At 35.0% G+C, this 22,347-nt stretch overlaps 1 protein-coding gene across 2 annotated transcripts in view; it reads right to left on the reverse strand.

The window, feature by feature from the left end:
* LOC141452495 (uncharacterized) overlaps positions 1 to 22,347 on the reverse strand; it is a 155,083-nt gene that overhangs the window by 131,732 nt on the left and 1,004 nt on the right. The window lies entirely within an intron of this gene.

Here is a 22,347-nt window from a genome sequence, read left to right on the forward strand (position 1 = left end):
ACACTTCACTTATCAGCGAGTCACGCTCACTATTTGTTACGAACAAACGAACTCACATACACACAAAAAAGAAAAAGAACGAGAGATCAATTAGAAAAAAAATTGTAATTAGTAAAGAAAGCAAGTACTAAAAAAGGCCCAAACAAATTTATTGTTCCCTTTACTGTTGGTCCTACATATACGTATAACAACATTAAAATGGTAACCTGGTACAAACGCTAAAACGGCCAAAAAACCAATTTGTGTAGTTGATTAATTAAGATGGCGAATAAACAAAAAAAAAACAAAAAACGACAAAAAAAAAACTTCCATGAAAACAGCGAGACCCCCCTCCCACACGAATATTGTTAAACTTCAACACAAAGATAATAACGTACGAGAATTACAAACTACAGTTTTGTAAAGTTGGTTAATCTGATTAAAAAAAAAAAACAGCCAGATGGTGATAGCAAGAATCATTACGCCAGGTGTCACTAGAGCACGTGCCTTCCTTCCTTCCCCTCCTCAACAAGCTCCCTGCAAGAGCGTTCAAATTGATCATGAATCAATAAAATCAATTTACGTAGTGGTGAAAAGTGTGTACGTATGCGTGCCGGCTAATTGAATTCTGTTTTAATTGAAATTAGTGTTATTGTATTGAATTGAAAGAAAAACACCATCATTACTAGTTATTGACTATTATATTGCATCATTCAACAACGTATCTATGATCTATGCACAGCCCAAATTCTTCTGAATGTCCGCAAAGCTAAGATGTATTGCGGTACTAGTCTAGGCTTTGCATTTCATTTAATGTGTTAATATGAGGAATTTTGTAGTAAAGTATGTTAGGCGGTTATAGGCAAGACCCGCAAAGCTAAGATGTATTGCGGTACTAGTCTAGGCCTTGCATTTTATTTATTGGTTAATATGAGGAATTTATATTAAAGTATGTTAGGCGGTTATAGGCTAGACCCGCAAAGCTAAGATGTATTGCGGTACTAGTCTAGGCCTTGGATTTTATTTAATGTGTTAATATGAGGAATTTATAGTAAAGTATGTTAGGCGGTTATAGGCTAGACCCGCAAAGCTAAGATGTATTGCGGTACTAGTCTAGGTCTTGCATTTTATTTAATGGTTAATATGAGGAATTTATAGTAAAGTATGTTTGCTAGTCGTCTCTGTCCATGACACCTAATTGGTAGTTGGACGTTAAGCCCCGCCTGAAAAAAATACAGTAAGATTGGAAACCACTGTTTTATAGAAACAATTTTCCAAAAAAAAAACGCTAAAAACTGAACAATTATTCTAGTAACCAGTACTTCCGGTCTGCCAATTTCCTTTTTCAAAGTTTGAATTTTAAATATTGAATTGTTATAATTATTTAACAGCTGATTAGTCAATTAATTACAGAGAAAAGTACATAGTTCAGAGCCTCGCATAGTATTGCTCTAAATAGATATTTCTGTTTCCGGTAATTCGTTGTTTTAAAATAATAAAACTTTGTCTATCTCAGTAGACCTCAAAAATGGATATTTCCGGTGAGAAGTTTCGATTCAATCGCAATAAACAAAGTAGGTGATTGGAGGAAATCAGCCATTGCAGTTTTCTCTCGTATTAATGACGCTAAAGATGCTTTCAACAATGAAGGCATCATCTAACTGTGGTGGTGGGGGATACACCCATGGGAAGAAAATCCGATATCGAACTGGAATCCACACTGATCTCAACATTTTGACGAGGTTAGGGAAGAGGCAGCTAATTCTGGTGAAGAACAAATATTCCTGGAATGCCCCGCAGCATGCCATGTGGCTCCAGCAGGGGCTCTTGTCTTTCTGTCTTCTTCTGCTAGGAGGAAACGGAGCTAAACTTCTTGATCGACTACTTGGACGAAGAGTTGAACCTATCGACGGAGCTAAAGTATCACATCTCTACTCGAACCTATGTGGACTTACGGACTTGAGCTATGGTGTTCAACCAAACCTACAAACATACTCTTCATAACGACCTCAACAACACAATCTTACAATAACTCGCCAAGACGAAACATCACCAGTTCCATACTGCTCTCTCTAATTGCTCTAATCCATTAGTACAGCCTCTCGCCTCTACTGTCATTCCTGGCAATACGACTGAATCGCCATTGGCTCCGAGACTTCCTTGAGAACTAAAGATCATCACCATTATCGATTTCCCTGCAGAGAGAGCTACCGCAGGGTAGTTCTCCTCCTCCTGCTCTTCACGTTCACCACTTACATCATCACCATATTTACTAAATTTGTATATACTATTTATGTACAGATTGTAAATTACCAAATAAACAAACTGAAAGGCGAGGAATGTGCGCGCTAAGATGTAGAGAGGATCCTGTGTTTAATTGAAGGGCGAAGTGATACGCCTAGAGAGGAATAAACACTGCAGCATAACTATTAAATGAGTTTGGGGGCGGCGGGCGGAGGCAGAGGTTATTTAGCTCTAGTAGTGGTGGAATGGGAGAGAAAGTGATTCGCAGAGAGGCTGAAAGAAGGTACTTCGGAGGCCTTGCAAGGGCCGGCGGGGAGATAGGCCGTTCTATCAATAGAGGTCAACCCCCTCAACTTGCACTCACTTAGCCTCGCCCACCTTCAGCCCTTTCTCCGTACATATCTAACGATCGCCCGCCGGCGCTCCTTAACTCTGAACAACGGGCAAGTCTTCTCAGACGGTCCTCTCACGCGAACTTCTGCCTAATAAAGATCTGGAGTGTATTTATACCACTTATTGAGTAAGAGCGCTTGTAAAAATTTCCAATTACCTTTAACTATCCCAGATTAACCCCGTCAGAAGGACACGGTTAAAAAAAAAAGACTAGTCCCGCAATACATCTTAGCCTACAACTGCATAACATATGTACTTTACTGTAAATTCCTCATATTAACCATTAAATAAAATGCAAGGCCTAGACTAGTACCGCAATACATCTTAGCTTTGCGAGTCTAGCCTATAACTGCTTGGCTATCGTGGCGCCTTATTGAAAAAAAAAGATTATAATAATAGCTAAACAATCGTAAGACATAAAGAAAATTCCCTAAACGGAAGTAGCACTTTATTTTTTTGGACTTATTTTCCGGTTTTCTCAAAAATTGTTCTAACAATGATCATTGCTTAAAAATATTTACACTTTTATCTACAACATTTTGAACTGCAATGACGAAAATTCTCTCACCTAAAGTGTGACGTCACACAGTTCAGTTCTACCAACTGTATATGTTTATATATTCGGAGTAGAGGTTAGAATCTCGAGATAGTCGTTCGAGTGATCAAATCAGATTTTCATCATTTTTATGATTTGATGTTTGATCTCAAGGTGCCTAAGCTTTCAATAAAGCTAGCCAGCGAGTTAGAGAGGGTGGGGGCAGTTTCCTGAACTCCTGTTGGTATAATCTGGAGGGTGAGCTAGGTTACAGTGCTGCCTGAAATGTCTTGTAAACAGGCCACACTGATCTAGTTTCTGCCTTTCTAGACCAGGGGATCCTCAGCCTTTTGGAATTAGCCTCCTGGGGTGTTAAGAATTGTTTCCAAGTGCTTTTTCTCTCTAAAGGCATTTCTTAAGAGAAATCCGGAAGGTGTTTTTTTTTTTTTTGGTTATATCTGGACAGATTCAAGGCCAATGGCTGGAACTCCTGCCTGGCCAGTGGGTCGGCAACCAGTATTTCCTCTGATGCCAGCGTTTTCCACCCTCCAAAGTGGCCCATCTTCCAAGACTATTTCACAACCGGAAGCCCAAATCTATTTTTGGTTACCATACTTCGTTTAAAGTGGAGTGGAAGACAATGAAAGCGGAGGTATCGAAGCACTGGAACATACAAACACACAATCGCTTCAAATACGGCAACTAATCTCACTACACTAGTTCAAGTAGTACTGTACAGTTACAATACTTCTAATTGTTGCTAGTAAACGTGCAATCGAGGCTCTGGCATGTTTTAGCTGTTATGCACATGCAATTTACCTTAGCTTACCATAAATCAATAGAGTGTAACTGGCCAGTGTAACTGTCCGACCGTAACCATTTCCAGCTGAAGTAACAAACCTGATCAAATTAATTATTAATTACCCTCTCTCCCACCACACACAGGAATTGCATAATTAGATTTAATGACGCAATAAATTATTCTCCGCCCTTCTTTTACGTACTATATGTAGTTACTAAACTTTTCAGTATGAATCAAGGTAGCAGTGGGAGAGCAAAACAGAAAAAAGAAAAGAAGACCGATTGACCGGAAATGCAATTGTAAAGATAATATATTTATGAGGCTTTTTGGAATGTAATTCCTAGCCCTACAAGAGCGGTATCTATAGAGGGATTGGGTAGTTACCCACCAAGTAAATCTTAAGTCAGAAACTACATCATTTACACTTTCATGTTTATTATTAAGACAGAGGTGTCCAACTTAATTTTTAAACACGGGCCAATTGGTGCTTCAGGCAAGATTCACGTAGGCTACATCACATTTACTTAATCTTGGTAAATTTATATTCTGAAGTGAGGATTCAAGAATATGGGATAGTATAGTAAAAGCACTATACAGGGTGAACTAGTAAATAATGTCCATAGGCCTACGGTGAGTAGTACATCTAAAGTGGAGTTCAATGACCTATTGGCAAACTTCATATTTTTCACTGTTCTTGAGTGAAGTCACTTTAAATTTTTTTTTTCCTAAAATCATTACTTTTTTTTGCAATAAAAATGTTATTACTCAGAAAGTTTTAGTCCGAATTCGATTCTGTTGACACGGTTAGAAAGACAGATAAATTTTCCTAAAAATTGACACCATTTCGAAGCATAAGTTATTCTCCAAACAGCCTCAATCTTCCTCCTGGATGCTGGAAAAATAAAAGTAATCGAAATTTTTGAAGAAAACTCATTAGGCCCTTATGGGGATCATTATCAGACCTAGGTGCTGGCACTTTTCATAAAAGTTTCCTTGTCTAATGTGGGGCTTTCTAATGGTATATCATTTTCCAGGATTCCTTTTATCTTCGTATGAGAAATTACGCTTGTTTTTACAAGAAAACGTGTTCACGAGCACCTCAACAGTGTTAGTTTAATTCAAGTTGTTTGATTCATTGAAAACTCTTTTAAGATCCCGCTATATCTGTATATATATTACCTGTTCTCCAGTTCTGGCTCTTAGTTTTCTGTAACTCAACCAATCCCCGCATAGCCACGTAAGTTTTCAATAATTATAAAGAATTTATTATATTTTACTGTTTATTTTTATATTACTGATGTTCTGTGTTACTGATTCTCTAAATTGTTGGTATTTTTGTATTTGTAATATCCAGGCCCTGAAGAAGAGACAATATATTTGCCAGAAACGTTGGCAAAAAGACGAGTTGTTATTTTTATTTAGAGCGATTCCTTACCAATTTTGAATCCTTAGATAAATATTCTATCTATCTAATTTGATAATTGTAATAACTTTAAAAATAAGAGCAATTCCAGTGCGTGTTAACATCCTGTATTATTTTTTTTCTAATAATGTAATAAATTATCATTACATTATTAGGGTTACATTACGATTACAAATTAGTAAATGTAATTTACTTGATGTAATGTAATACTGTATAAATTATTACTAAAGTTATATAACTCTGAACAGAAACCTCTCTCATTGTTATAGAATGTAATTTTAGGTCTCCGCGGAATCCATTACTGTTACATTACTAATTTTATCTATTATATAATGTTTCATCTTCCTAGAAAAGAAAATTTTTCATCCATTACTATAACTGGAAAAACTGCAACTTTAAAAAAGAAAGAAAACTAATCAAATGTAACTTTCAGTTTTTCCTCTAAATAAAATTTCTTTTCAATTCCATTTGAGAATAGATATTCGTCTTATTTATTCACAAGAATTGTGTAGCGGAAATATGATAGAGAATAATTAGACAAAGAGAGGAAGGTAAAATGAAATAGAGAGGCTTGGGAGAAAAATATATAAGAATAAAGCAAGAAACAAGAACCTGTTATTTCAGATCTTATAAAAATGAAAACGTTTTATAAGATGTTGTTGTAAAGGAGTAAAAAAGAAAAATTTGTATAATGAAAAGCCCAGTTTTCAATTTCCATGCTGGGCGAGGAAAACTTTCCCTTGATATTCTTTTAGCTTTTCATTCCTGGAAAGAAGAGAGAGAGACCATGTTTCACTTTACGTACTCTACAACAGCATCTCGAATTGAATATTTAAATACGTGCAAATAATGAACGACCAAAAACTGGGAAAAACTATTCTAATGTAATTCTGAATAATTACAACCTCTTTTCCCACAAAACAAATTAAATATTTTCTGGAAAAACTGTAAATTAAAAAAAGAGAAAAAAACAAATTAGCTAGCTCGAAATAGTTAATCGAAGGCAATTCGCACTCCTAGCGGCCATTAAACTAAACAGAGACACCATCTATGAGCAACAATTTAAATTATTAGTACCTAATTGTAAAAAATATTTTACTCATAATGAAATTACTTTTTACAAATCTGTCATTAAAGGCAAAATATATAAGACATAAAGTAGTAAAATGGACCTTTTTTTTAGTTCTGTAAAAACCTTTTTTTTGAAATAATTCTAATTAATTCAAGCAACTTAATTGTATGTTCTACTCTCAACGTACTTGAAAGCACACAATGAAACCGTCACACTAATGAAATTTGTTAAGTTATATTAATAGTCAAATAATAATTGATTGATTGAAAAGATCGTCTATAATTTGTGGTTTCCATTGATGTCAACATATTGCTGAAGGTTATTTAGTCGTTTTTCACACTAATTTAACACCAAATCACAAACATTACGTAAAATTACGATTGACACACATTAAATAATCAATTAAAGATGATTAATTTAAAAGTTATTAGGTATACACTATAAAGAAGTTTAAAATTACTCGTTAAAGAAAACAAAAACTAAAATATCGAGAAATTAAAGTTAAACATGTTAAAAAAAGAAAGATGGATGCCAAAAACCAAACAAATCAACAGTGTCATAAGCGAAATAGATGTAAAAACAATGTTGCCAACTTAACTTAAAAATAATACAAATTACTCGTATATGGTTAGCTCTCGCTATTAATACGATATATTGGCAGCCGTACAACTGGGCACACACACACACGCACGCACGCACAAAACTCAGCTGTACCAAGAGAACTGACTTAATAGCCATTGTTTACTTTTATAAACTTTTGTTTTCTAATAAACAAATATATTTAAAGCTGTTGAACAATTTGTATAGTAGACTTATCAATAAAAATAACAGTAAATATTTAATTTTTTTGCATTATTATAATCTTTTATTATTTAAGAATTTATTTACATCATTAATTACACTTGGAAATGTACTATTATGTTATTATTGTAAGTATTTCATTCGTTTAATATTTCTTATTAATTAATATGATTGTTGTATAGTTTTGAATGATTTTCGGCGAATCTTATTTAGATTGTGGATTGTGATGGACCAAATAAATTGAAAGTAAACTTTATTTACGCTGAGTTCTTTTAAGAGGAAGTAATTTTACTGTGCGGAAGTTCAGTTTTCATCAAAAAATATCCGTTTTGAGGTTCCCGGAAGTAAAAAAAAAAATTTTCTTCTTATATTATCTTGATCTACAACTATTATTCGGAACATTTGCGTAGAAAAATTGATGTAAGAGCACTTTCGAGTTTAGTGGTGAGGTTTATGGTGTTATGGTGAGGTTTTCAGTAAAAACTCTTGGTTTTAAGAATACTGAACTAACAAGATTGCGGTTCATTCGTATTCATGTTTACATTAGGTGTTTTTTTCACCCCATGATGACCACTGCTACCCATATTAGGTTAAAGTACTTTTAAAGTGCAGATTGCAATTTCGCTTGATTGCATTTTTTTTCTAAAGAGCCCAGCAATATTATCAGGCAATGCAAATGTGTTCCCCCCCCCACAATTGCACCTGGATTAGTTAGAGATAAGCGAAAACTCCAGTTGTCATGGAAATATCGTAACGAATGCGTGCTCAATAGGAAATTTTCCTATTAGCAATAATGTATGGACTGTAATCCATACGGATCTAGTTATACTCGTATGAACGGAAGTTAAGGCCACGTTCTATTTAATGTGTGGTTTCTATGGATTAGGTAAACTACAAAAATAAATGAACTTCTATTGTGATCACAAGATTTCAATTGATCAAAATCATTTTTCTGGAACCTTAAAAGAAAGTGACATGATTCTGCTGTTGAATGGTTCTAATTGGTTGGCATTAATTGCCTGTATTAAAGAATCTGTGGCAAATAGAATGTTTTTAGTGGCAAATTTCAATGAAACATTATTACCAACCCATGACTTGGATGTAGCTTTGATTATTATTTCATTTTTTTTAAATGATTTAAAGCACGTCAACATCTAAGGTTATTGGCGCCCGGAGCTTTTTTTTCAGTGCACTGCCGGCCTCCGGACAGTGTTCTCTCGTTACAGACAACACTGTCCATCACCGGTCAGTGAGAGATGTAAGAAGCTCCTAGGAAGAGAAAATCTAAGGGTCAGCAGCTGGATTCGAACCCGGGACCTCCGCGTGGAAGTCCAGTACGCTAACCGCATAGCTAATCCCTTCCCTTATTATTATTATTATTATTATTATTAAGTAGTTCTTTCCTTTAGAACCCGATTCCCATTTCTTAAATTGAAAAGATTTGTATTTATTTATAGTATTATAAGCTTTTAAAATGTGTTTCCTCTAAAATGTTAGCCACAATTTCCTGACAGATAATTATTATTCATGTCAGTATTCATACATTCAAATGTTTATTTTTACTTTTGTAAATATATCAATAAAGTATGTATTCTATCTATCTATCTACTTTTCATGAAAGTTAAGACTAAGTAGCAAAAAAGATGAATGATTTTAGTATTTTACATCATCATTATAATAAAAAGATACTGCTCAGGGAAGCATGACGTCATAACTTCCATAAAATCTCTATAAAAGATTTCCCTGACATAATTTACCCCTTATATGCACTTCGCGTACGACATTAAAATAGAAAGATGGATGCCAGGAACCAATTAAACCATCAGTGTCATGAGCGAAATAGATGTAAAAACAATGTTGCCAACTTAATTTAAAATAATAGAAATTATACGGTTAGCCATTGCTATTTAATGTGTATACCAAGTTTTGAAGAGAAAAATCAATGAAGATACCCAAAGGGGTTAAATGGTAGCATCTAAAAAATTAATATCAAACTCAAAATGTTTTACGCTTTTCTGGTAAATCGAACTGTAAATCGATTTTTTTTGGGGGGGGGGCTTTAAAAAGGACTCCGCAGATCTGAAAACGGATAATTGCGGTGATAAAGCTGATTTTATGAAAATTTGATAGATTATTAAACTTCCACTAAAAAACATTTAAACTACGTATTATTTAAAAACTAATAAATCGACTATTTTATTGGGCAAGTTATCCCGTAAAATTTGATTAGAGATATTTATGGAGGGGGAAATAGATCCCCTCTATAGTGTCCCCCTTTTTTTTTTGAAAAAAATGCTAAAAGTCATGAGAGTATCTTCTGTTTTAAAATGGTGTTTTGAGTCGACCGAGTTTACAAGCATTAGAAGCCACACATTGTCGATGTTAATGTATATCCAATAAGGCTAACTTCCTGCCGATCTAGATGGGGCTTTAAGCCAAACAACAATGAAAGTACGAGGGTCATTCAATAAGTAACGAGACAAATTATTATTGCTCAAAAACGGTTTATTGAATCAGTACAAAACTTTGGTTACTTTTCAACATAGTCCCCAGCAACACTTATACACTTGTCCCATCTTTCTGCTAATTTGTAAATGCCCTTGGCATAAAATTCTTTGGGTTGATCTCGAAGTCACTTTTGCACCTGATTTTTTACCTCTTCATTGGATCGAAAATTTATCCCTCGTAGACCATCTTTAAGGGGTCCAAACAGATGGAAGTCTGATGGGGCGAGGTCGGGGCTGTAGGGGGGATGTGGAAGGATCTCCCATCCCAATTTCTGAAGTTTTTCTTTCGTCAGCTGTGCCGTATGTGGACGAAACAGAATGTAACAAAGCATTACTGGGCAAGCGTTGAACGAATAGTTGCGAAAGTTTTGAAGCAACAGGAGCGGTAGAGGAAGTCAAGAAGTATTTAGCGGTATGTCTGTTAAGTCCTTTCTCCCTAGTTAGAGACAATGTGCTGAGATGACTTCCGCTCCACCATGGTGTTATGGCTTACCTCCCCTCCTGCACGAGCTTCTCACAGATTTCCCCATTTCCTGTAACTACCAAGTTACATCCGCACACTCCAGATGTTGACCTTAATACTAGGTATTTGGCCTCAAATAATACTAGGTATTAGGCGCCACGATAGCCGAGCGGTTATAGGCTAGAGCCGCAAAGCTAAGATGTATTGCGGTACTAGTCTAGGCCTTGCATTCTATTTAATAGTTAATATGAGGAATTTACAGTAAAGTATGTTAGGCGGTTATAGGCTAGACCCGCAAAGCTAAGAATTATTGCGGTACTAGTCTAGGCCTTGCATTCTATTTAATGGTTAATATGAGGAATTTACAGTAAAGTGTGTTAGGCGGTTATAGGCTAGACCCGCAATGCTAAGATGTATTGCGGTACTAGTCTAGGCCTTGCATTCTATTTAATGGTTAATATGAGGAATTTACAGTAAAGTATGTTAGGCGGTTATAGGCTAGACCCGCAAAGCTAAGATGTATTGCGGTACTAGTCTAGGCCTTGCATTCTATTTAATGGTTAATATGAGGAATTTACAGTAAAGTATGTTAGGCGGTTATAGGCTAGACCCGCAAAGCTAAGAATTATTGCAGTACTAGTCTAGGCCTTGCATTCTATTTAATGGTTAATATGAGGAATTTATAGTAAAGTATGTTAGGCGGTTATAGGCTAGACCCGCAAAGCTAAAATGTATTGCGGTACTACTCTAGGCCTTAGATTTTATTTAATGTGTTAATATGAGGAATTTATAGTAAACTATGTTTGTGGATCAGCATATTTCCAGAAATGGAAAAAAATCTTACGAACGTCAAATTTTATATTTGATTTAGGTACTACCATTAGACCAAACCGCTAAGTGCTATTTTATTTAAACTTAGGATAAGTATATAAGTTTTGAAATATGATTTGAAACATTTTATATCGATAACATTCGATTAAAAGGCCACTTCTTTTGGGGATTTTTTTTTTTAAATTGAGTTTCACCGGAAAAGTATGGTCTTGTGACGTCAAAATTTACACCTAGAAAGAGAACAATTTCGAATTCCTGGACGCGAATCTATACACTCGAATCCTCAGCAAATTATTAATAGAGATATTGACAGCAAAATATATTTAATTGTCACGATCAGAATACTGAGATTACGAAAAGTTTAAATTTATTATTTTAAAAAAAAAATTATTTAGTTCCTTTAAGGTTGACCTGAATTAGAGAAGTTGGTCGCTGTTTCTTTAATATTTTAATAACCAATAATCTGCTGAGTTGCAATGGCGTGTGGTTGTGAAGTGAAACAGCATGAAGGGGAGGGGGTCGTGTTATGACTGTTTAGGGGTGGTTGGGGAGTAGAGGTAATGCAGAGGAAGGGTTAGAGGGCCCTGCCAGCGCGCTCTAGTAGCGGGCGAACTAACAAACCGCCGCGTCCTACTAAATTACACTATTACAAATGGCAAGAATGAAACCATGAACACGTCAATAATCCAGTAAAATCTAACAAAGTGAGAACTTTAAAAAAAATATATTCTGTCTACATTTATATCACGGGTGGTAAAGAATCTTTATTGTACAGCCATTAGTATAAAATATATACTGGAACAGATGATTTTTTAATAAACCTCGTATCTAACATTATGTGAATATCAGTGTTGCCAAATGTTCTTCATTAATTATTTCTGAACGCAATACATGATTTTTGACTTACAACTAATTCTCATTAGTTTTAACGCCGAAAGTTTGTCCGAGAACAGCTGACCCAATAGGGTCATAACTAAGGAACGGATTTTTATGTATTTAAAAATGCCAAATATTTAATTAAAATATGCATTTATTTTCGTCAATTATGTGGAAAATATGTGATTTTCTTAAAATATTTTCTGGAATATTTAAGTAAAATGGACATTTTTTTGGGGGGGGGGCAAGTTATAATGATTTATACAAGAAAAGAACATTTTTACTATTTATAAAAAGATGTGTTAAATTTTTAATTTTGAAAACTTCACTCTTCGAAATTGTTTGTAACCACATGAAATTTCAAATGTCGGAACGTAAAGTGACGACGATCTGGGCGTAAGATGGACTTCTAACGACTAAAAGATCGTTCAACATCTACAGATGTTATAGGTGCCTTGCTGAAAGAAGTTATCTCGTTGGTTGTAAAGGGTACACGATGTTCTGAGGTGACTTCTGTTCCACTGATAATATCAGAAATCTGGCAGATGGTCTCCCACCCTTTGTTCTTGCTCAGTACTTCTACCAGTTTTGATCTGATCAGATCTCCCTTACTCCCAAGTATTCCTTCCACCTTTTCGATGACATTTTTAACGTTGGACACGTTTTCTGTCAGTCGAACATTTTGGGACTCAAGTTGGGTAATGGCTTGTGCAAGAAATACGCAATTGTCAGAAATGAATGCAAGGTCGTTCCTTAAATTAGGTTTCTCGAATAAAGACTTGGCTGTATTTATCGCTACTGCTTCGTCTTCGAGATGTGAAAGGACATTCTTGATTTTATTGTAGTTTTCATAGTAATACTGAGCTGCTTCCAGCCAAGTACCCCATCTTGTCAATATTGGTTCTGTTGGAAGGCACAAGTCTGGATAGAGATCTTTTAGCATTTTAATGCGACTTGGTGCTTTTAAGAACACTTTTTTTAACCGAGGAGATTAAGGAATCTACGTCAATGAACAAAGATCGGACAGTTTTTGCTACTCGATGCAAGGCATGAGCAATACACGTCACATGAATTATCTTAGGATAAAATACCTGAATAGATTGCCCAGCCTTGACCATGTTGGGGGCAGCATCAGAGAGAAACAAATTAGCAGCATTCTGTGTAAATTACAATAACCATTGTACCCACTGTGATTCACAGCCCTACAGTCTGTGGTTCACAGTTCCTGTCAACCACCTCCCAATTATGAAAATATGCCCAAAATGAAAAATATGAAAAAATATGTACATATTTTGAGTAGAAATATTTATTTATTTTAATCAAATATGTACGATATAAATATGCGATAACATCCAAATATGTGCAAATATGTGAAATAAAAGTAGACTCAAACGGCTTAAAAAGTGTCAGTATGAATACTTCTAGTTGAAAAACGTCCGTAAATTGCCTAGAAAAAAATATGTAAATACATACGAATCCGTTCCCTAGTAATAATTCTTCTTTAATAAAAAAAATACGGAGCGCCTTTTCAGGTGGCATTTAAGTGAACTATCAAATTAGGGATTTATAGAGAGGGTGCTGATCAAGCTTTTGTCGCCTGTATAATATTAATCAGAATAAAATTTGGGACGAAGTTTCTAAATTTCAAAAAAAAAACAACTAGCTGTACCGGAAGTGACAATTTACCCGATAGAATTTTTTTTTTGGTTTCGTAATTTTGGAAATTTTCTTCGCAAATGGCTCTGATTTTATTTAAACTTTATTATTGTGATTAGAAGAAAAAAACTCATGAATAAGAATTAAATAAATCAATTGGTTCGGTAGTTTTGAAGAATATTAATGAGTTTCGAAGCCTTGAGACTGGTAGAAGAAGTGGTGGTAGTATGGAACCCTATATTATTTTGGGTGGCATGTGATCGTGTGTTAATAGTATCTGGCTCAAACTGTCGCTAGATAGCGGTAGTGTGCAAAGCAGGTGGTTGGTTCAGTTGTTATCTTGAAATTTTCAATTTTGTTTTTATCGATTCTTGAAAACTTTCTAGAAGGCAGTGTCAAACTGTTATTTTTTTGTATTCTTATCAAAATAGTGGTAGTTATCCTCACTATGTATTGGTTCAAAGGGGTGTACTGCAGCGATTTTTATTTTTGAATCAGCTCTTATGACTCCCAATTTTATTTTTTGGTGACAAATCAAATCTAGGATATCGATAGTAAGACAAAGACATCAGATTTTATTTCTTTATGACTCTTTCACTGGCCACAAGAGATCCTGCAGTGAAGTCGAAGAACATTAAGTCAAAATTAAAAAATTCAATTCTAATTTTTTTGTTAAAATTTTTATTATTTTTTTTAAAGGAGCGTCAACAACTGAGACCTTAAGCAGCAACTTTTTCCAGTGCACTGCCAGCCTCTGAACAGTGTTCTCTCGTAAATAGACAATACTGTACATCACCGAGCACTGCACTATTAATAGTTCCAAGGAAGAGAGAAAAAAAACAAACCTTTAGCTGCATTCTATTTCCGACATTTCCGCGTTGAAATTCAGTTAGCCTAATCTCTTCCCCCGGAAGTGGTAGCGTACTGGGAATACTAACCACAGATTTTATTCATAAATAGGAAATTCTAATCATTTACTGTTTCCAATAAAAAAAAAAAAAAACTTAATTTAGAAAAAATACGACAAATTATCTTTACTTCCTTTCGGTTATTATTAAAAGGAAACGTTATCTTCAAAAATAGAAATTAAAGAAATATGGCCGAATAGTTAATAATTTCCCAAGAAAATAATGACAATAAAAAGGTAGTGGGGGGGGGGGGGGGGTGGAAGTTATAAGAAAAACAAAGAAACTGGAAATACATGAAAGGAAAAACCCATTCCTCGTAATCTCTTCCATTGACTTCAGCACGCTCTGTCCCGCACACCTTGCACTATGCTGGCAAACATGGCGGCCGACTGTCTAGTATATACAGACGCATTTATCATTTTTATTTTAGGTTTACTTTCTTTTTTTATCTTTTTTTTATACGTTCTAGAGTTGGGGGTAGGGGGGATGAGAACGTCGGAGAGCTTTCAGCCCATCGGCTGCTGAAATTTATTGCAAATCTACATTTTTGTAGACACTGTTCAAACCTATCTTGCCGTTTACTTTATTTTTTTTGGTATATAGCTATCAATTTCATCCCATATTTCAATAAAAGCTTACGATTAAATTGGCTGTAGATTTAAAGCTCTTGATAAGACTGGCAAATCTGGTGCAACACCCTCGTGCCATTTCCGTTTATATTAGTACAATAATAGGTGACCAATTTTTCTTATTCCCTTCTAATAAATTAGGATGTATAAATTAATCCCTTGCAAGTATAACTCCTACAGGGCTCCTGCAGCTGAACCCCGAAAATCCACGAAAAATCACTATTTCTATAGACAAAAGACACGTCTGAACACTCACATGACTTTTTCTTAAAAATTTGTTACCTTAGAAACTCTTGAATGTAATATAGTATAATTCGTTTTTAGCCAATACCTTAGCAGTGTACACTAGAGAGGTAGGAACGTACATTATAGAAACATGGCGCTTTAAAAAATAATCTAACCCAATCCAAATTCAAGAATCATTTTTCATCAAATTTCCCCGGGGGAAAATCGTAAATTTTCGTAGATTTGAATCTCTAAAAAAAAAAGTTTTAAAGAAAAACTCAAAATACGGAGAAAGCCAAGTGGCATTTCCGGTCTGCTGATTTTCATGAAATTAGAAAAAATTTATTTCCAAAATTGATTTTTTCTTTAGGTAATATAAGGGAATGGATTAGCTATGCGGTTAGCGTATTGGACTCCACGCGGACGTCCCGGGTTCGAATCCAGCCGCTGGCCCTTAGATTTTCTCTTCCTAGGAGCTTCTTGTCCGATGATGGACAGTGTAACGAGAGAACACTATCCGGAGGCCGGCAGTGCACTGGAAAAAAACTCCGGGCGCCAATAACCTTAGATGTTGACGCGCCTTAAATTATTAAAAAAAAAAAATTAAGTAAATGGTTAGGCAGAACAATAAACGGAAATAGCACTTTAGAGAAGAATCTTACCCCCATTTCTTCTAGAAATGCCGTTCGTCGAATTTTTGCAAGTATAATGTTTAAAAGAGAAGGGATTAGCTATACGGTTAGCGTACTGTACTCTCACGCAGAGGTCCCGGGTTCGAATCCAGCTGCTGACCCTTAGATTTTTTCTCTTCCTAGGAGCTTCTTACAGACAACACTGTCCGGTGATGGACAGTGTTGTCTGTAACGAGAGAACACTATCCGGAGGCCGGCATTGCACTGAAAAAAAGCTCCGGGCGCCAATAACCTTTGATGTTGATGCGCCTTAAATCATTTTTAAAAAATATATATATAAGTAAATGGTTAGGCAGAACAATAAACGGAAATAGCACTTTAGAGAAGAATCCTAACCCCCAATTCTTCTAGAAATGCCGTTCGTCGAAATTTTGCAAGAATAATGTTTAAAAGAGAAATTATATTTCCACAATAAATATGCAATTTGTAGACGAAAAAAGTACAAAAATTTAATTTCGGGGGCCCATTTTCTGAGAAAATTATGAAAAAGTAAAAAAATTCTACTCAATAATGTGGTACTTCTGTGGTAATAGGTTTGGGATCAAAAGTGAACAACCGTAGGGGAGCAACTGGTTTGAGAGAGAGCCAATAAAAAAAAATTAACTTTTTGGTTGAAACGTTGCGTATTGGTGAAACAGGTTAACAGAATAACCTGGTTATAACAGTATGGTGTATTGGATTGTCTAATAGCCACCAGATAGTAGCACTAGGAGAGGTTTATATGACCTCACTAGCGCTCCTACCATTTCCGTAAAATATGTCACTAGATTATGTGCGTGTTATATACATTTATACCAGACGACCCACAACACAATGGAAATAATCATAACCTAAAACCAGCCTACAGGTACTGGTTAATAATTCATCAACCAAACGAAACTAGTTAAAACAAACATTACTAATAAGATGATCACTGTTACTCGATTGTAGTTGAATCAACTAGTTTATTTAAAAATTTATTCATTACCGCCCACTTCCTTTTTTTTTTGGTCTCAATTAAAGTTAAATTCATGAGATTCGAGTATTACCACCTTGTAGAAATACACCATTTTGGGGGGGGGCCCCTCTTGAGTTTGAATTTGAAAAAAAACTCTCGACAAGTGAACGTCATGAAATTTGCTTAAAACTTGAAAAAAAAAAAAAAATTATGAAATAAATGTGTTGCGAACAGACAGACACACTTCCTCCAGTTCTCAAATTATCGTCTAACTTGCGAACGTTTCATCCATCTTTAGGCTATACTCTTCCTCACGGAAGTAATAGGGAAAATCTTAAAATGCGAAAAATGCTAATCGGTAACGTGGCATTTCCGGTCTGTCGATTTTCATGAAATTTGAAAATTCAAATTCAATTTTTTTTTTTTTTAATAAAAGCAGGATACTAGAAAAAGTATCTTTAATAAATAGGAATGATATATCGTACATATCTAAGACAGAAAACAGTCTAAATTTCAAAACTGACACGAACAATTTAAACAACATATACGCCAGCTTACTGCAAAAATACTTGTGACAATTGGAAACACTGACTTCCACACAACCTAACACATATTACACATAGACCGATCACACTCAGTCCATGAACAGACAAGACAGAAGACACACCAACCCTGAAATGTAAAAATATTAATTTGTAAACTAGGTAAATACTTTTTGTAAATTTCGTTACATTATACATATTCATTTTAATAGAATCATTGTTAACAATCTGTAAATATGTTCCACAGCCCTGAAGATGACCTAGTCCCTAGGTCGAAAGCTCGGCAAAATAAATTTTATTCGACTGAAATGGCAATTATTTTTTCATCCTATAGTTTTAATTTTGAATAATGAAATAATATGATTAGTTCCGAAGTTTAGTAATGTAATTAAAACTGTATCCGGTAGGACAGTTGTATAAGGGTTGATCATCAAAAAAGTGTAACGTTGAAAAACACCCAACTTCGACAATTTTTTTCTCTCTTTTTCTATAAAAGATAAAATTCCCAAATTTTCTTTATAATATAGAAAAAATCTACGTTTACAATTATTGTAAATTAGAGTCAACTTGGCAGAAGGACCAAGTCCATGCCAAAGGTGCGTTTCGTTTTTTAATTAAAGAAAGAAAAAAGATTAATTTGATTTCTTAGTTTGGGTTCTTTTCGTTTTTGTATGCATGTTGTTTCTAAATAAACACAATTATTATTATTATTATTACTATTATTATTATTATTATTATTATTATTTTATTTTATTTTTTTTTTCAATGATTTAAGGCGCGTCAACATCTAAGGTTATTGGCGCCCGGAGCTTTTTTCAGTGCACTGCCGGCCTCCGGACAGTGTTCTCTCGTTACAGACAACACTGTCCATCACCGGACAGTGAGCTGTAAGAAGCTCCTAGGAAGAGAAAATCCAAGGGTCAGCTGCTGGATTCGAACCCGGGACCTCCGCGTGGGAGTCCAGTATGCTAACCCCATAGCTAATCCCTTCCCTCGATTTATTCCCCTTATTTTATTTATTATTATTATTATTATTATTAATGATTAATATGAGGAATTTATAGTAATTTATGTTACGCGGTTATAGGCTAGACCCGCAAAGCTAAGATGTATTGCGGTACTAGTGTAGGCCTTGCATTTTATTTAATGGTTAATATGAGGAATTTATAGTAATTTATGTTAGGCAGTTATAGGCTAGACCCGCAAAGCTAAGATGTATTGCGGTACTAGTCTAGGCCTTGCATTTTATTTAATGTGTTAATATGAGGAATTTATATTTAAGTATGTTAGCTAGTCGCCTCCGTCCTAATAAAAATATGTAATGAAATTGAGATTTCATAGAAATATCCAAATTAGATCCTAGATAAGTCGTCTTAAATTTATTTTGAGCGATGCCTTTAAAAGCCGAGCAAGAGATACAAAACATTCTTTGTGTTAGTTAACATTTCTAATTCAACAGCAACACATAAAAATCAAAATCGATGTTTAACACACACTTTGATGTCAGACATTCAACTCTTAATTTATTTATGAAGATCTTGTTGCCATGGCTGAGTCTAGAAGATTGTCTTAATACTTATTAAGTTAGTCTGAAAAGAGAGAGAGAGACAGAGAGAGGGAGAGATTTAAAAAGTTTTCCGAACTTTTAAAGCGCCGATTAAATAGCTGAAGTTTTCTGTAATCAAAACGTTAAGTACTAAATTAACTCGTCTATAACTTTCTCTCATGGGAAAAAGGGGAGTATTGCAATCGTTCTCCACTGTGAATGAACACCGGAAGTACACTTAATGAGAATGACTATATTTGTAGAGTTTAAATTTGCTTTTTCTATTTGGTAACGCCTGTGGATGCTGTAATAATGTCTTCGTCAAAAATTATACAAACGGAAATGCTTTTTTTTAGGGGGGCGGGCTAAAGACAATCCCTAAGGAATCATTTCCCAAAAGCCCAAAGTCCTCTCAGTCGCCCTCTCGAAGGCCTCCAGCTTGATATCTAGTTTAGGTGCCACCCATCAAACCCAACAATAAACTTCCGGCCAAACGAACAAAAATCGGCTAACCGGAAGTGACACTTTACTAAAATAATTTTTCAGTATTTCGACATTTTCTTGGAATATGTTTTATATTAAAAGAGTTTAGTTAAAAACATTAAAAAATAAAAAGTTCAAAATTTACATAACCTACAAATATGCCGGGGGGGGGATGGTGGATTGCTTGCAGTTTCCTACGACCACTGACTTAACCCCACTGTCTAGGGACTTAGGAGGAGATTAAGCAACGTGACATCATCTTAATCCTCCGGTTATTCCCCCGGAAGCAACAAAAAAATCTTCCTTTTTTCCCTTAGAGACATGCATTCAAAATTAATGTTAGGTATTTTTTTCCTGAGCAGTTGATCTGAGGAAATGGAGTTGCTTTTCCAGAATCCAGTAAAAAGAAAACTCAGTTGAGAAATTTTCTTTGAATTTGGAATTTTTCAGAAAAAAATTTAATGCCCATTAATTATACTTGGCTCCCTAAAGGAATGCTTAACGTTATTCCAATTCTTTGATTGACGATTCCCCTATAAAATTATTATTTTTTTAAAGGGAACGTTTATAAAATAAATTAGAAAATAATAGTGATAATAAATATAAAAGAGGGGGCAGGGATTAGCTATGCGGTTAGCGTACTGGATTCCCACGCGGAGGTCCCGTGTTCGAATCCAGCTGCTGACTCTTAGATTTTCTCTTCCTAGGAGCTTCTTACAGCTCACTGTCCGGTGATGGACAGTGTTGTCTGTAACGAGAGAACATTGTCTGGATTCCGGCGCTGAAAAAAGCTCCGGGCGCCAATAACCTTAGATGTTGACGCGCCTTAAATCATTAAAAAAAAGAGGGGGGATCAGCTCAGTGGGTAGCGTACTGGATTTCTACGCGAAGATCCCCGGGTTCGAATCCACCTACTGGGCTCTTAGATTTTTCTCTTTTTAGAACCTTCTTGCAGCTTACTGTGTAATGATGAATTGTCTGACCAGAGACCCGCAAGTGGCCTGAAAAGAACCTTAAACTTAAAAAACTTAAATTGCGACTTAAATTAAAAAAAAAAAATCGCTAATTTTATGCCCCCTCCCCCTACTCGCTTTATTAAACCTTCATCCATCATCAGAGGTAAAAAGGAAAGTAAAGTAAAGTATTGCCAATTTTTCTAGGCAGGCTTTACTTCCAACTAGCACAAATTAGGTGCCGTGGACGGGGCCGACTAGCAAACATACTTTACTATAAATTACTCATATTAACACATTAAATAAAATGCAAGGCCTAGACTAGTACCGCAATACATCTTAGCTTCGTGGGTCTAGCCTATAACCGCCTAACATACTTTACTACAAAATTCCTCATATTAACTCATTATCTTAGCTTAACATCTTAGCTTTGCGGGTCTAGCATCTAACCGCCTAATATACTTTACTATAAATTCCTCATATTAACCATTAAATAGAATGCAAGGCCTAGACTAGTACCGCAATACATCTTAGCTTTGCGGGTCTAGCCTATAACCGCCTAACATACTTTACTACAAAATTCCTCATATTAACACATTAAATAAAATGCAAGACCTAGACTAGTACCGCAATACATCTTAGCTTTGCAGGTCTAGCCTATAACCGCCTAACATACTTTACTACAAAATTCCTCATATTAACACATTAAATAAAATGCAAGGCCTAGACTAGTACCGCAATACATCTTAGCTTTGCAGGTCTAGCCTATAACCGCCTAACATACTTTACTACAAAATTCCTCATATTAACACATTAAATAAAATGCAAGACCTAAGACCGAAAAACGAACCCACTAAATCAACAATCCACATTATCAGCAGAGGTATATTAATCAGTTTAGGGAAAAGAACTCAACTACACTTATGTTTCCGTTCCACGCTACGGTTTGTAATGGATAAATTTACTACACAGTTAAGAACATTTTTGGATAACATCTTTGTTGCTAAAAGATATCTACAAAAAGAAAAAACAGCTCACCGGGAAATTCCTGTTGCTCAAAATACTTTCAACAATTTAGTAACTCGTTCATACTACATGAAAAGCAATGTTATTTGAAGAATTTCCTTCGTGGGAGGGCAGGAAATACAGTTTTGCGTGTTTTCAAAGAGAAACTACAACATGAAACTTTATCGCTCTGAAATTTACGAGTTTTTACGTAATTTACCCCGCACACCGATATTGCATTTCGGTTATACTTTGTAACACAATGAAAACGTTGCTAAAAATGTAATTCTAAGCAATATTGGTAAACTAGAACAATAACTGCATAATTAATTTTGGGTTTTCACAGCCGGAAAAGCACGACTTTGAGTCCTCTCCTCAATACGAAAAAGAGAGAAATGATGAATAGCTCAAAAGCAGAAAATTTACAGGAATTAGAAAATTGTTTATTTCTTACAGCTGCTTATATAAGGAAATCTGATTATAATAATCAGTGAGTTTTCTGAAAATGGATTTACATAATTTTCTTTATGAAAACGCCTTGTAATGGAAACCCCCTGCAGGTTTGTCAATTTTATTAGAAAAATTTTTCCTCTCGCCCCCAAGTAGTTCTAAAACTCGTGTAAAATTAGAATCCATTTTTGTCATGAAGAAAACCCGATTTCTTGACGAAAAAATTAAAATTTTATTGAACAATATAATATTTTCCGGTTTATACGAGATGTTTCTCGAAATATTTCGTAATTATAATAGGCCTAAAACTTTGTTTTTTTTTTTTTTTTTTAACTAATCCGTTAGAGAATTTTTAACTTCCTGTAGCTTCTATGTTACTATCGTGATATTTCACG

This window comes from Rhodnius prolixus, unplaced genomic scaffold (assembly GCF_049639745.1).
Source record: "Rhodnius prolixus isolate KJV_2025 unplaced genomic scaffold, Rpr scaffold_3, whole genome shotgun sequence".
NCBI lineage: Eukaryota > Metazoa > Arthropoda > Insecta > Hemiptera > Reduviidae > Rhodnius > Rhodnius prolixus.